The 14,669-nt window shown below is 43.8% G+C and overlaps 1 protein-coding gene across 1 annotated transcript in view; it reads right to left on the reverse strand.

The window, feature by feature from the left end:
* LOC112669833 (thiamine transporter 2-like) overlaps positions 1 to 14,669 on the reverse strand; it is a 77,088-nt gene that overhangs the window by 14,188 nt on the left and 48,231 nt on the right. The window lies entirely within an intron of this gene.

Here is a 14,669-nt window from a genome sequence, read left to right on the forward strand (position 1 = left end):
AAGCAAGTGGAGTTATTGTAAGGGAAAAGAGTCATGCAATGGTGTTCAGTTCTATGACAGATGAGTGACTAGAGTCTTTTGAGTGGTCCATGTCGTGGACCTAGAGCAACTGGATCTCACTATGGACTTGGGCCTGAGGCATGTGAGAAGAAGGCAATGAGAAACATTCCCTGGGATACATGGAGAGTCCAGGGCGTGGTACCAGGTAGGGGAGGACGTTCTTTCCATTGCAATAGAGCAGCATCCGGGCAGGGGGATGTTCGTAGGCCGGGGCTTGAGGCCAGGAAGGTTAGGGGGATGAGGCCAGGAAGGTTAGCACTGATAGCAGCTACAGCACAGGGTGGTGGCTGGTGACAGTGTAGGTTCCATTACGGTATGGCTTTGGCTTAGGACATTCACCCTTAGGCAGTACCTGTAGTGGTGGGGCATCCACTCTGTGCCTTCATGGTTCTTCATGCTTATAAGTCCTCAGAGTTGTGCCACTCCTGGCCCTGGGGGGCTGGCCAGGGGAGAAAGGAGCACTCCACAGGGCTACTGAATGTGCTACATCCCTGAGCACACTGACATGTCGTGGGGAACCCCAGGATTGTGGTGTTGGGGCAGGAGGACTCTGAAGAGGGTGAAAGGACCTACACGGCACATAATGATGAGCGAAATTCAGTCAATCAGTTAATTGATCGAAACATTCAACAACAACAAAAAAAAAAAAAAAAAAAGAAAGAAAGAAACATTCAACAATATTTACTGACCACTTGCTAAGGGATTAAGTAGCCAATCTAGTAAAACACAATTTGTTACTCTTAGTGTGATGCCGTTTTCTCTACTGTGACGGTGGTCCCCTGGGGAATATTCTATGCTGTTCGTACTGGTTGTTCCTTGCCTCTCTGTCCCTCTCTCTAGCACACCAAGGCTATCTGTCCAAGACTGTTGCAAAAGCCTTTTAACTTCCTTCCTTTTAACTGGTCTCTACTTGTGGTCTCAGCTTCCCAAGTCTTGGTTCTGTGGTCAGTCACCTTCCAGAAAAGTGAATCCCAGGTCCCGCTGACTGACTCCACACCTCCAGGGCTTCTGTACCAGGTTTCCCTTGCTATCTGGCTGGAAGGAGAGCGTTCCTATGAACGCTTTCAAAAACCAAAGTGGCATAAAGCTCAAGAAGCAATTACCATTAATTTACACGGAAAATTTTTTGAGGGTTCCTAGACCCCCAAAGCACCTTTCTTAGGTTTTTCTGCAACCTGAGGACACATCTTGCTAACAGGTGCACAAAGTCAGTGGAGATAAGGCACAGATGCCCACGGACGCAGCTCAAAGCTCTGGCGGCCTGATGCTGGGATGCTGAGGGTGGTTCCCAGGGAAGGAGCGGGCAGGGTGGCTCCCCATGCTCAGGAAGTGAAAACCCTCTTCAGATTTCCTTCCATTAGCAAAACCAGGTACTAACACAGGTCTTTGTAAAAGCAAAGCTTAACATGAACGTACACAAAGCTGGGATACCTGTGCCCAAGGATTTCTGCCCTCAACTCTGCTCCCAGGCTGGGCACTCAGTTCTCAGCTGTCCCTGCTTCCCCTGGGTCCCCCCAGCTGTAGGCCTAGAGAGGGTGCTGCCTGGATTGGCCCTCACATGTTCCCATCTCCAGTCCTTACCCAAGCCCTTAGATGGGAGAGAAGCCTTTCCTGTGATAGATGGTCCCTCTCAGTTTTCCCAATTCTCCTTCTCCCACATTAACTCCAAATCAACTTTTTTTATTCTCATACCTTTAAGGAAATCGACTGATAAAAGCTATTCTGGTTCTTACACTGCGTCTTCGAATTCTTTGCATGCATTTCTCACCAGACTGACAGCCTGTGGATTAGTCTTGTGATGTCCTCAGAGTTACTGCCTCATAAGACAAGGATCATTCAACCACCATTTGTTAAATTGCATATGCTGCTCCCCCCTAAGTTTATTGGATGGAAAATATTAATGTGCTTTAAAGCAGGAGTTCATGAACCCTCTTAAACAACAACAGGTGAATTTTGGAGGTTAGAGAATTAGGGAGAAATGTGTATGAGCTGAAGGCACGGAGGAAATGCTTGCTCTTATATATTTCCCAGGATAGTCATTTAAGCACTTTTATTGTTCTATCTTCACTCTGGTACAAGAAAGAAAAGCTACCAAAAATTTACAGGACATGAATACGTTCCAAAATAAAGTATCAACCAGAAATGAATAGGCTATTTTATTTATTTTTTAAAAAAATATTTTTATTTATTCATGAGAGGCACACAGAGAGAGGCAGAGACATAGGCAGAGAGACAAGCAGACTTCTTGTGGGGAGCCCGAGGCAGGACTCAATCCCAGGACCCCGGGGTCATGCTCTGAGCCAGAGACAGACGCTCAACCGCTGAGCCACCCAGCGCCCCTGAATAGGCTATTTTATACAGAGTTTTTCCCAGAACTGGAGTGATAGATGCAGGAATGATTTAGAAGTTTGTACAACTGAGGCACAGTGCCACACCACCCCATTTTCTATTTCTTTCTTTCTTTCTTTCTTCTTTCTTTCTTTCTTTCTTCTTTCTTTCTTTCTTTCATTCTTCTTCTTTCTTTCTTTCTTTCTTCTTTCTTTCTTTCTTCTTTCTTTCTTTCTTTCTTTCTTCTTCTTTCTTTCTTTCTTTCTTTCTTTCTTTCTTTCTTTCTTCCTTCCTTCCTTCCTTCCTTCCTTCCTTCCTTCCTTCCTTCTTTCTTTCTTTCTTTCTTTCTTTCTTTCTTTCTTTCTTTCTTTCTTCGATTTTATTTGAGAGTAAGTGAGCAAGAGAGAAACAGAGGGAGAGAGAGAGAGAGAGAGAGAGAGGAGAGAGAGAGAATGATCAGGGGAGGAGCAGAAGGAGAGGGAGAAGCAGACACCCCACTAAGCAGGTAGCCCGATGCGGAACTCAATCCTGGGACTCTGGGATCATGACCTGAGCTGAAGGCAGGTACCTAACTGAGCCACACAGATCCCCCTCCATTATCTTTCTGCTCTGAAAAGTAGGACATAGTTGCATTCATAAAGAACTCATCTTTAAGACTTTTTAAAATCCAACTATAATTAATGTACAGTGTTATGTTAATTTCAGGTGTATAATATAGTGATTCATTACTCAGTGCTCATCATAATAAAAGTCCTCTTGATCCTCTTCACCTATTTCTCCCACCCCCCCTACTCCCTTCCCCCCAGTAACCATCAGTTTGTTCTCTAAAGTTGGGAGTAGGTTTTTTTGCTTGTCTCTTTTTTTATTTGTTTGTTTGCTTTGTTTCTTAAATTCCACATATGAGTGAAATCATATGGTATTTGTTTTCTTCTGACTTATTTCACTTAGCGCTATACACTCTAGATCCAACCATGTTGTTGCAAATGGCAAGAGTTCATTTTTTATGGCTGAGTAATATTCCATTGCATGTATATACCACATCTTCCTTATCCATTCTGTCGATGGACACTCAGGTTGCTTTCATATCTTGGCTATTATAAAAAAATGCTGCAATAAGCATAGAGGTGCACATATTTTTTTAAATGAGTGTTTTTGTAACTATTTGGGTAAATACCCAGTAGTGGAATTACTCTCATATGGTAATCCTATTTTTAAATTTTTAAGGAATGTTCATACTATTGTCCACAGTGGCTGCATCAGTGCATCCCCACCAAAGTGCACGAGGGTTCCTTTTTCTTCACATCCTTGTCAACACTTACTATTTCTTGTGTTCTTGACTTTAGCCATTCTGACAGGTGGTATCTCATTGTAGTTTTGATTTGCACCTCCCTGATGATGGGTGATGTTGAGCATCTTTGCATCTTTGCTTGTCTTCTTTGGAAAATTGTCTATTCATATTATCTGCCCTTTTTAAAAAAAACTGGATTATTTGCTTTTTGGGGGATTGAGTTGTATAAGTTCTTTATATATTTTAAATATTAACCTCGTATTGGATACATCATTTGCAAATATCTTCTTCCATTCAGCAGGTTGTTCTTTTGTTTTATGGATAGTTTCTTTCTCTGTGCAGAAGCTTTTTATTTTACTGTAGTCCTGATAGCTTAATTTTGTTTTTGTTTCCTTTGTGAAAAGAGACATACCTGGAAAAATACTCCTATGGCTGACATCAAAGAGATTTCAGCCTATGTTTTTTTTTTTTTTTTTTTTCTAGGACTTCTATGGTTTCATGTCTCACATTTAGGTCTTTAATTCATTTTGAATTTGCTGTTGTATATGGTTTAGGAAGTGGTCCAATTTCATTCTTTTGCATGTAAATGTCCAGTTTTCCCAACACTATTTGTTGAAGAGACTGTTTTTTTCAATTGTATATTCTTGTCTCTTTTGTTATAGACTAACTGGCCATAAAAGTGTTCATTTTTTTCTGGAGTCTATTCTGTTCTATTGATCTATAGGTTTGTTTTGTGCCAGGACCATACTGTTTTGATTACTATAGCTTTGTAGTATATCTTGAAATCTAGGATTGTGATACATCAAGTTTTGCTCCCTTTTTTTTCAAGATTGGTTTGTTCATTTAGTGTCTTTTTTGGTTCTGTAGAAATTTTAGGATTTTTTCTTCTAGTTCTGTAAAAAATACTGTTGGTAGTTTGATAGGGATTGCATCGAATCTGTTGATTGCTTTGGGTAGGATGAACATCTTAACAGTGTTGGCCCTTCCAATTCACGAACATGAAATATCTTTCCATTTGCTTGTATCATCTTCAGTTTCTTTCACCAGTTTTATAGTGTTCAGAGTACAGGTCTTTACTTCTTTGGTTAAATTTTAAGACTTCTTTAACAATAACTGAAAAGTAACCAGAAGAGAGCCCTGTGTTAAAGACCTGGGCCATAACATTATTCCAAACTCCTTCAACTCAGGGTCATGCAAGGGTCTAAGAGGACACCCAAGCTTGACTCATTTGTATGCCACTTGAACTGTCCTAGGATGGCTGATAAAAGCACTTTCATATTCCACAACAGCCAACAGAACCTGACCAGCGGCCTGCACTGATTGCCTTTACTATTTACCCTTAACAGGCAAGAGTGATCTGAACAGGAATGGCCAATTAGAAGCAACCATTTCAAATCAGCATTCCATGGCAGACTGATCCATGATCACTAGGGGCCGAGCAACTGTTGAAAATATGCCTTTAGGTTTGTCTTTCTTTGTTTTTTAAAAAGATTTTATTTATTTATTTGGGAGAGAGAGCAAGAGCAAGAGCACAAATGCAGGGGAGGAGTGAAGGGAGAGGGAGAAGCAGACTCCCTGCTGAGCAGGGAGCCCGATGGCGGGGCTCCATCCCAGGACTCTGGGATCATGACCTGAGCTGAAGGCAGATGCTTAACTGGCTAAGCCACCCAGGCACCCTAGGTTTGTCTTTTTTTTTTTTTTTTAATGGACTGATGAGAGCAGAAGCCTCCTTGAGTTTGGCACATGGCTTGGGAATGTTGTGCTCAGGATATGCTCCTATCATCTTGTAATAACCCCTGATAACACTAGATCCCTTCTCCTCTGAATCAGAGTCTCCTCCTAACTGATGTTACAGGATGAAGAAACACCCAAGGAACTCTGCCTTGGGATGATGAAACAGTATGACCTGAGATCACCTTTCCCGTTAAGTCTCCAAATGTTCTCTTCTGTCTAAAAGGATGCTTCACCACTTAGTAAATGGATATAAATGGAGTAGGAATGAAAAAATCTTGTCCTGGGATGATATGACCAAGAATGTAAAAGTATCCAAGTGGAATTTTGACCCATCAGACATCTACTGAAAAAAAAAATTATCAAAAAACTCTCCCAAACCCCCCCCCCCCACAGAAAACAAACAAAAAATTGGGATTTCATAGTTACTTCCTGTCCTATTTTTAAAATGGCCTTAAAAAGACAAGTAAAAGATAAATTTAGCAAAGTTTACAAGTCAGAAGGACCCATTAAGGAAGTGCACAAAAGGCCATGTGAGATTCAACTGTGGATATTTGCATCAACAACAGGGAAGTGGCCTTGAGTCCTGGGTTAATACTCTTCCCTAGAGTTGGTATATAAGGGGGTCCCCCAGCAGAAGGCGGCATCAGACCCCCCTCGACCTCTCCTGATCACCCTCCTCACCTGTCCTGAGTCCTCTCTACTGACACCATGGGGTGCTGTGGCTGTGGAGGCTGCGGTGGCTGCAGCAGTGGCTGCGGAGGCTGCAGCAGTGGCTGCGGAGGCTGTGGTAGCTGCGGAGGCTGCGGAGGCTGCGGCGGCTGCGGGGGCAGCTGTACCACCTGCAGGTGCTACCGGGTGGGCTGCTGCTCGTCCTGCTGCCCCTGCTGCTGCGGCTGCTGTGGGGGCTGCTGCAGTGTCCCCGTGGTCTGCTGCTGCCGCCGCTCCTGCGGGTGCAGCTCGTGCGGGTGCAGCTCCTGTGGGTGCGGGAAGGGCTGCTGCCAGCAGAAGTGCTGCCAGCAGAAGTGCTGCTGCAAGAAGCAGTGCTGCTCCTAGGTGGGCCACCTGTCCTCTGTCCCTGCACAGGAGATACTGGGAATTTCCTCTACTCCATTCACCTGCCCTACCTGTCATCCTCTGGTATTCTGAGACTTAGCCTCTTGGGCCGACTTGGCTCCTGGTTTAGGTTCCTCCTTTTTTTCTGTTTTGGGTGTTCTCAATTTTCCTATCTGAAAACTTTCCAATCAAATAGGTAACAGCAAAAATAAAGCCATGAAAACCACCTCGCTCTCAAAGAAGAGCTGACATCACAAAGCTCTATCAGATAGGATCACAATTATTATTCTTTTGATGTGTGTGATTATATCCTTCCCATGTACGCGCTTTTATGTCTGCTCCTTTTTCATCTTGTATTCCTATTTGTCCATAGCTCTTTTCTAAATTTTCTACTAAAATAAAAACATTTATCATTAAAAGTCTCTCTTTGCCTTTATTTTGATTTTTATCATATCCCACCTCCTGGAACATCTTAATCTCACTTAAACATCCCTTGGAAGATGGGCAGTGAGAGCAGAACAAGGCAAAAATCATGAGAATAGAGCTTTCCTGCCACTGCTGTCCATGTGCTCCAGTTCCCAACACCACTGGGACACTTGAAAGAATGCTTTATCTACAACTTGAATTCTATTTTGAAATGACAGTTTCAGTTACAGAGAAACAAGTGTCCCTAATTCATTAAAAATTCTGTCTTATTCACAAAGAGCCAATTCAAACAAATTTTCAGAAATACATCTGCTACCAAAATATGGATGGCTAATGTTTGCTTTAGATTCCCATCTATTGAGGCCAATTACTCTTTGCATCGGGGGCAGAGTTCCACCCCTGCAGTGCAAGCTCTTTCATTTTTTCCCCTATAAACTCAGCCAGCAGTGCACATTTAGACTTTTGGTATTATTAGTTTAGCTTTCTATCTCCCTAACTACAAAAAGCAATGCAATCAGGTTGTGCTAAGTGGGTCGGCATTGGTGGGCATGGGGTCCATCTTCATTCTCTTCTCTCTATATTAATTTGACCTCAGTGGAGATATTGTTGAAGCTCAAGCTTTCTTTTGATTTCACTTCAGATCTTTTTTTTTTTTTTCTAAGGCAGGGAGGGTCAGGGCAAGAGAGAGAGAGAGAGAGAGAGAGAGAGAGAATCTCAAGCAGATTCCACATGGGGCTCCATTTCACAACTCTGGGATCATGACCTGAGCCCAATCAACAGTCAGATGCTTAACCAACTGAACCACCCAGATGCCCCTCAAATCTTCCTTAATAACTTGAACTGTGATGTATGTTTTTCAATTTTATTTCCAGTTTTTTAGACTCATGAGCTTAGAGGGGGCCCTGAGTGGTCATCTAATCTGTGTCCGTTTGCCAGACTGTGGTAGTCTGTTCTTGATAGGAAAACAGTTTTGTGAGCAAGATATGTTTCTTTGGCACCTAGAGGAAACTAGAATTCAGTTAATCCTTGATAGCCATCATTCACTTGGAAGATACAAATGGAAATACAAGTGATATTTTATGATTCAGATCATGCGTAGTATTTAGAAAGATTTTAATATTCCAGAAGAGTCTATTTTCTGTTGACAAATGTTCCCTGAGAAACCTCTAGATATAAAGACAGGTCTAAAGTGCTGAAGCCAGTTCAAAGATGGAGTAGATTTTGCCTTGGAGAGTCTTTGAGTGGGTCGGGTCACGGACAAAGAATTATAATCCAAGGCCAAGTGTGACACTTGCTGCAGGGGTTTCCATCAGAGGTGAGGAGGTAGTTCTTGAAAACATCTGTAATAGCCACTGAATCTTATGGCTTCTTGTTCCCTGTGGACTCCCCAGTGTACATTGTCACGTTTAGTCTATTTTGAACCAGAGCCAGAGGGTGGCAGATGTTATTGTCACTGCAATGGGAAGGTCGGCAATTATTGTCTTTGTATTAACTTCCCTCATCTTTTGCCACAAGGCACATGTTTCTCAGATGGACGAAGTACTGAAAACAACAAGATGGGTCACACTTTAAGGAAAAGATTTCTGCAGTTCAGTTGAGCTCAGGAAATATTTTCATTTCTCAATCTGATATTTTTCTCACTCTGTTTTCAAATCCTGATAGACCCCGCCTATATATTTCCCAATTATCCAGATAACCTAGATGAAGACCCATATTGACACTCAGATTACAGAGGGGAACATTCAAGAACTGAGATAAGATGCAGAATGTGTGCATGCAGAGTGCTCTTCCCATGCTTTCCAGTCCCTGGTACCAAGCCCTCGTGCATGGATCCTGTCCTCTTTCCTTGTGAACTTTGTGATAGCTTCATGCAGTGGATATTAGTGTGGGCCATGCTCAGGAGGAAGAAGAGAGAGCTGAGTGTGTCAAGGAAAACAAGGAACCACACTGCATGCATGTGCCACATCATGTTGCCATACAACAGCAGCACGTTTCTTTCATTTAAGCATCAGGGATGACTCGTCACACAGATTCACCTAAGACACAGCATCCCTTTAGGCTTGTGGCTCAGGATCCTCATAAACACGTGTATTGTTGACGCTCATCGGGTATGCCCCAAAGAGTATATTAATTTGCCAGGGCTGCCATAACGAAGTACCATAGACTGGGTGGATTAACCAACGGGAACTTATTTTCTAACAATTCTGGAGGCTGCCAAGTCCAAGATTAGGTCCAAGTTCCTTGGCTTAAAGTCCAAGATGAAAGTGGCAACAGGTTTGGTTTGCAGCCTTTCTCTTTGGCTTGCAGATGACTGACTGCCGTCTTGCTCTGTCTTCACCTGGTCTTGCCTCTCTATACGTCTGTGTCCTAATTTTCTCTTTTTATACGAAGACCAGTCCTATTTGTTTAGGACCCAACTTAAGGACCTTTAACTTAATTACCTCTTTAAAGATCCTATCTCCAAATACAGTCACATTTTGAGGTACTGGGAGTTAAGACTTGAACATCTGGATTTTGGGGAGATGCAATTCAGTCCATAATAAAAGGGTAACAAAACATAGAGAAGTCTTATGCTTTGTCTTTCATTTATGTGGTTTGCTAGTGACCTATGTTTAATATAATATAGTCTTTGCTTTCTTTTTTTTTGGACAGTAGCCATAACTGATTTATACTTACCTTCTTTTCTTTTTTTTTCAAGTATTTCATCAGTTTATTTAAAATTTTTTTTATTGAAGTTCAATTTGCCAACATATAGCATAACACCCAGTGCTCAACCCATCAACTGCCCTCCTCATTGCCCATCACCAGTCACCCCAACCCCCTGCCCACTTCCCCTTCCAGTACCCCTTGTTCATTTCCCAGAGTTAGGTGTCTCTCATGTTTTGTCACCCTCACTGATATTTTCACTCATTTTCTCTCCTTTCCCTTTATTCCCTTTCACTAATTTTTATATTCCCCAAATGAATGAGACCATATAATGTCTGTCCTTCTCCGATTGACTTATTTCACTCAGCATAATACCCTCCAGTTCCATCCACATCGAAGCAAATGGTGGGTATTTGTCGTTTCTAATGGCTGAGGAATATTCCATTGTATACATAGACCACATCTTCTTTATCCATTCATCTTTCGATGGACCCCGAGGCTCCTTCCACAGTTTGGCTATTGTGGACATTGCTGCTATAATCATCGGGGTGCAGGTGTCCCGGCGTTTCACTGCATCTGTATCTTTGGGGTAAATCCCCAGCAGTGCAATTGCTGGGTCGTAGGGCAGGTCTATTTTTAACTCTTTGAGGAACCTCCACACAGTTTTCCAGAGTGGCTGCACCAGTTCACATTCCCACCAACAGTGCAAGAAGGTTCCCCTTTCTCCACATCCTCTCCAACATTTGTCTTACCTTCTTTTCTGTATCAAATTGTGACCTAACAAAGAGATCGTGTCTCACTGTCCCTCATAGGACCCAGCACAATGTTTAGCAAATAAACATTCAGTAACTGTCACTGTTTCACCCTGTTGCCTGGGTCCTTCTTTCACAAATTGATGTCAATACTGAGTAACAACAACTCAGCCAATACTGACAGCCTCCATCTTCCACCTACACTGCCTGAAAACACACTCACATTTCTACTGAGTGGGATGGAGAGATCAGGAGCCTAAGAAGTGTTACATTTTTGATGCTAGGAAGGCCAGGCATCCCAGAATTCTACCTGTCAACCTTGTCTTGTGGAAAACCTGCCTCAGGGAGTCCTCAGTGAGGAAAAGTTGGGTAAGATAGATGGATGGGACTCTCCCCTGCTGAGAATAGCTATGTAATAGGAAGTGGTTCTAAATGTGAAGCCTGGCAGGAGAAGTGTGAGTCAGAGATTGGAGACCATCCTAGAAGCTGAGAATAATTAAGGGGTTCAGGGTAGCCAGAGGACACTAGAGACTCAGCACTTTTGGATGTGGAAAAGGAAACAGAAACAGAGATGTGTGTGTATCAACTTAGAGTTTGAGGATGCTCATCTCAGACGCCCTCTGCAAACTCTATTTTCTGAGTCCCAAGGGGGAAAGAAGACTACCTTTGCAGGGGCTCCCTTTGGGGGTCTTAATTGACATGGCTACTCAACTCATGTTTCCTTTGGTGATTTTATTGCATTTGGTCACTTAAATCTATGGAAGCATCTATGTTTGTCAGAGTGACAAAGAAGTACCCTATGTGGACTTGTGTTGGAGTAAGAATATTCTTCTCCTGGGAGACAGATCCCAGGGGTTTCGCTTCCCTCAGGCTCAGCTTCCACCAGACTCATCTGGGAGCCCCTGTTTCCCTTCTCTCTCAGCTCACTGCTAAACCAACTATGATGGATCAAGAATCTGGAAGTTACACAGAAAAAGACCAGAGAGCATTATGGGAAATTAGCAGAAGAGGTGTTCAGGGACACATTTTATCCTGTGTGTGGAGTTAACTCCTTTGGACAATGCTGAGGGAGTGGTATGAAAGTTGCCCAGAAAAAAAAAAGGTTGCCCAGTTTGGTTATTTTAAATCTAATGCTCATTTTCCGACACTACATCTGAAAGCCTATTACGTAGTTTGTAGTGGCTGACAGACAGACTTCCATGGTGTCTACCATGACTCCAGTAGCACTTCTGGAAGAGCTGCAGAGGAGGGTATGGATGCTTCGTGAGGTGAGGGTTGAATGGAAAACACTCACGGACTACAGAGCTAATGGGAAAAGAGATGCGAGAGACCAAGGGCTTCCATTGCCTTTTGGAGTAATTCTCAGCAATGAGGCCATGACAGTCAAGCTCAACATGCAGTAGAAAAAGACCCTAGGAGTAGACAAAAAAGTGACCATCATAAATGATAAGCCTCAAAAGTGACCACGACCTTAAGTGGTCAAGTGGCTATGCAGGATCTGTATGAATATTTGCACACTCAGATTTCTGTTGCTAAGAGTCCATCAAGGGAGAGATTTGGGAAGAGTATAGTTTATGGCATTTAGCTGCTAGGATTGAGCCCCTGAATTCTTTGCTTCTTGATAGACCCTACAGTGGATTAACCACTTGCTAATCCATCTATATCTATCGTAAACAAGGTATCTAGCTTTCAATTCATTGCTGTCATCACATATATACTATCTGCTTCATCTGTTGAGATTGAAATGTATTGTTCCCCAGGGATAGACAGTTTAGAGACTGGCAAGAAAAAAAGAAATGGGTCTTAAAACTTCTGCTTTATGAAAGGGAAATCCGTTTCTCAAGCTGCTTTGAAGTTTGGCAGAACGCATACAGGACACTGTGCAATTTATGATAATGCTAAGTGAAATGTCTTACCAACTTCTGTAGAAAGTGACTGCAATGGAAAAATCTCCATTTAGTTCTAAACTAGGTAAAATGGTCTCAACAGTACCACCAGGGGCACTGATGAAGGCTATAAATTAGAAACTAATAAAAGAATTGCACAACTTAAAAAAAAAAAAGAAATGGGTCTTTGAGGCTGATTTAGCATAATTTATTAAGATAACAGTTGCTTTGCATTTACAGAGATGACAATACAGTGGTAACAATGGGACATAAATAAACACAAAGTTAAAGGCATTTCAGGAAGGTAAGACATTAGCTGCCTCGATTCACTTTTATCAAGGACAAGGTTTGAATGGTAATTGATAGAGGAGACTGAACATTTATTACTTTGGTTGTTATTTATTCAATGCAGGCAGGATGACGGAAACCACAGAAATGTGGGATTGCTATGGGTTGGCGACAAGGCTCAGGTCATGCTTGAGACTTTAAAGTCAGAAAGGAACAAATAGAAAGGGAGGAGGAAGTATTAACCCACAGCATGGTTACCTGCAGCACCTCCCCAGAGGCCAAGCCCCTTGCTTAGGAGCAGCACTGCTTCTTGCAACAGCACTTCTGCTGGCAGCACTTCTGCTGGCAGCAGCCCTTCCCGCACCCACAGGAGCTGCACCCGCACGAGCTGCACCCGCAGGAGCGGCGGCAGCAGCAGACCACGGGGACACTGCAGCAGCCCCCACAGCAGCCGCAGCAGCAGGGGCAGCAGGACGAGCAGCAGCCCACCCGGTAGCACCTGCAGGTGGTACAGCTGCCCCCGCAGCCCCCGCAGCCTCCGCAGCCTCCACAGCCTCCGCAGCCCCCGCAGCTACCACAGCCTCCGCAGCCACTGCTGCAGCCACCGCAGCCTCCACAGCCACAGCACCCCATGGTGTCAGTAGAGAGGACTCAGGAAGGAGTAGAGAGAAGAGAGACTCAGGGAGTGAGAGAGGTCTGATGCCACCTTCTGCTGGGGGCCCCTTATATACCAGCTCTGGGGGGAGCAGCAGGAAGACACATGACCACTTCCTTGTTGCTATTCGGCTCTATTTATGGGGGAGAATCACATCGTCTCTTATTTGCCTCCCTTTTAGATATCTTTGTCTTCATCACATGTTTATTTTTAAAATAAAACCTATATTCTAGTTTAACTTTGAAAAAACTGAAAGTTCTAGGGAATCATACTGGGAACCGGGAGCATGGTGAGGCTTTGGACAGGAATGGGCAGACAATCCATCTTTCCAGGATGCCTGTGTCTGTGGGGCTTGCAGACTATACCCTGGGCCAGGTGATCTGTGAGCTCTCAGGGGGTTGGCACAGTGAAGGCTGAGGTATAGTCCCTGACCTCAAAGAGATGCAAAAAGGAAGTAACACTGGGAGCTGGGGATGTGAAATTGGCAACAGGTTCAAAGGTCACCTTGAAGGCCAGATGCCATCATTGCAATTGTTGACCAAGCTGGAAAGTTCTACTCCCTACCTCTTCATGTGAAGCGTACCATTGTTCTTTCCCACCTCCGGGTCATAATGACTATTTTAAAAACAGAAATAAATCCTCATAAGAGTCTTCGTTTTCATGATGTAATTCTTGCTATATTTTGCTTTGGATGAGGAATTAATTTTGTCTTTGAGTAAATAATATCAGTTGATGTCTGAGAGATACCTTCTTGCTAAGTAGCCTGACCTAGGCAATCTTGAGAGCAGGGTGGGATTCTCGAGGAGTGCAGGTGCTGAGGCCAGAGATGCAAGGAGAGGCCCCACGTCAGGAGAAAAACAGTGTGAAACGTGGTGAGGTGTGCAGCTGTGGTCCTGGTGGGATTTGAGGGCTAGTGACCGACCAACAAGGAGGCTATGTAAACATAAGACAAGCAAAACAAGAGCACAGGTGGGCTCCTCATCACGTGTAGCTGTGGGAGGAGCACTCTGGCCTCTCAGGGAGCTCTGATCTTCATGGAGATCATTGGTGGCCAACAGATTCCCAGAACTACAACTTGTAACTGGACTTGCTGCCCAGAGCCTATTTTCCCAATCTGGCGAGGTGGTTCTTCAGGAATCTGAGTGAGGGGGGGAAATGCTCTAAGGTCCCTGGAGGCATGTTGGCATTGTTATTCATGATCCCAAACTATTTTTATGGTGTTTGGACCAAAGCATACGTTTCAACCACCCGGGGGTGCTTGGACTGGGGTTGGGGGTGCAGTGGAGCAAGAGATAGAGAATAGGTTTGAGAGGTTTCAAAGAGGCACAGTCAACAGAATTCAGTGGACATCAGCTATGCGGCTGAGAGAAACAGGATTCAAAGCTGACATCTTAATGGATTGTCAACTGGATGGAGAAGGCACAGTGGAGGAATGTGGGGTTGGTGATTGGGCTGGAGAGATTATGCGCTGAGCCTGGGGCCTGGGACATGGCAGGTGCCTTGGGCCGGCTGTGGGAAGAGGATGGAGGGCGAGTTGGCTGTCTTGGATTTGG

Source organism: Canis lupus, chromosome 25, assembly GCF_003254725.2.
Source record: "Canis lupus dingo isolate Sandy chromosome 25, ASM325472v2, whole genome shotgun sequence".
Taxonomy (NCBI): domain Eukaryota; kingdom Metazoa; phylum Chordata; class Mammalia; order Carnivora; family Canidae; genus Canis; species Canis lupus.